General features: G+C 46.0%; 1 pseudogene; it reads right to left on the bottom strand.

Annotated features, from left to right (window-relative positions):
• Window positions 1-210: 210 nt before the first annotated feature.
• LOC123926632 lies at window positions 211-1665 on the bottom strand (annotated as a pseudogene).
• Window positions 1666-1908: the final 243 nt, after the last annotated feature.

Below are 1908 nucleotides of genomic sequence, written 5' to 3'. Positions count from 1 at the left end.
ACCTGACCCAAGGCAGCTGCCCATCCAGCTGAGCCACCCGGGTGCCCTTTTGTGTTGTTGTTGTTTTGTTTGTTTGTTTGTTTAAGATATAAGTAAAAAGAACTACAAACTTTATTGAAAGTCAGTAAAAGTAACATATAGTATGTACAGATGGCCCACGGTGTCAATTTCATTTGCAGTTATTATAGTACTCCAAGGCATGTTTACAAGTTACATCTTTGCCACAGCCTTGGCTAAATCTTGAACTAGTGCAGAATTTAGCTGTGGCAGAGTGCCGACCTTCGCGTGCTTACCTGTGGCATACTTTTCTTGATGGTCATGGGCTTTGTAAGCCCACCATTCACCATGACTATCTTCTTAGCCAGGTGTTGCATAAGACTTAGAAGGGACTCTTCAGAATATTATAGATAATGCTGTAGAGCTGGTGTCCATTCACCGTTATCGAGAATTTTCAGTGCTAAGCTAAAAGCTCCTGCTGCAGTCTGAGAAGGAGGAAAGTGCCCCATATCGTGGCCCAACACAGTTAGCTCCATCAGGGATTTGGCCAAAGGATACTGCTCAACATCAGCCTCTCCAAGCTTAGATGCAAGATTGGCCCAGACCAAAATTTAAAGATCTTAGAGTCTTCGTTTCCATCTGTTTGATTTGGTGCTTAGTGTTAAGTGTTGTCAGTCACGAAGGCAAAGTCACCAGTTTCGGGAGGGTACATTTCTTCATACTTGCTTGCAATAAACATGGCAGTGACACCAACCAGCTGCAGCATCTTCTTGGGCACACGATTATTCTGCATGAACCGATCAATAATGGAAACGGTCATGTACATGGTCTCCTGAAGGAGCTTGAACTTCATCTGAACCTGTACTACCCAGTCAATAAGGACAGCTCCCACGTTTCCAGTGACTTCGCCACCCAGTAGGTATTGTGGTCCGATGGCTTGCTCTTCCTCAGGTTGTCTCAGATGAGCATAAATATCTTTCACATACTCGCTACAAAGGTTTGGATCAGCTCCATCTTCGGCACTCACATCATTCACTGCAAGAACTACATCAGAGAACGCCTGACACAGGTATTCTTCTTCTTCTTCTTCTTCTTTTTTTTTTTAAAGATTTTATTTATTTATTTGACAGAGAGATCACAAGTAGGCAGAGAGAGGAGGAAGCAGGATCCCTGCCGAGCAGAGAGCCCGTTGCAGGGCTTGATCCCAGGACCCTGGGATCATGACCTGAGCCTAAGGCAGAGGCTTTAATCCACTGAGCCACCCAGGTACCCTGGTATTCTTCTGCAGGAGCACATCCAGATGTTTCCATTGGGCTTGGAGAGGGAGTAGCAACCAAAATAAGCGCAGGAGAAAGTTTTTTTTTCTTTAACGGGCTCAGGTTCTGGCCCAGGTTCTGGCATAGGCTTGGGCGACTTCTCCAGAGGTTTAGGTATTTTTTTAGCAATATCTTTTCCAGGAACCAAAGTTTTTGCTTCCTTTTTCAGAGGCAATTTGGCCTGTGGTTGTTTGCTGACTTTGTTACCAATGTCTCCGAGGGCTGTTCTTGGCCTCAGCCCAGGCTTGGAGGCCGCAGTCATGGCCAGAGGCATGCGTTTTGGGCCTGCCATGCTGATCTTCGCCGTATTTTCAACATTAACTTTTGTGTTCCTGGTGACCTGGAGCACCATGGCTTCTTTTTCACCAGGCAGCAGCTCAGTGAGGAGAAGCATGTTATACCCAAGCTTTCGTGTCCAAGAGACCACCAAGGAGCCAACACTGATGCAATCTCTGCAGATCTGGGCCTTCTTAGCTGAAGCCCGGTATCCCAGAGTTGCTATCATTTGGAGCAAGTCCTTGATGCCTTGTAGGCATGTTTCCTGGTCCTCTGCTGCCAACAGGATATAATTTACATATTGTGATAGCGTCAGATT

Source organism: Meles meles, chromosome 1 (assembly GCF_922984935.1).
Source record: "Meles meles chromosome 1, mMelMel3.1 paternal haplotype, whole genome shotgun sequence".
Taxonomy (NCBI): domain Eukaryota; kingdom Metazoa; phylum Chordata; class Mammalia; order Carnivora; family Mustelidae; genus Meles; species Meles meles.
This window is presented reverse-complemented; position numbering and strand designations above follow the sequence as displayed.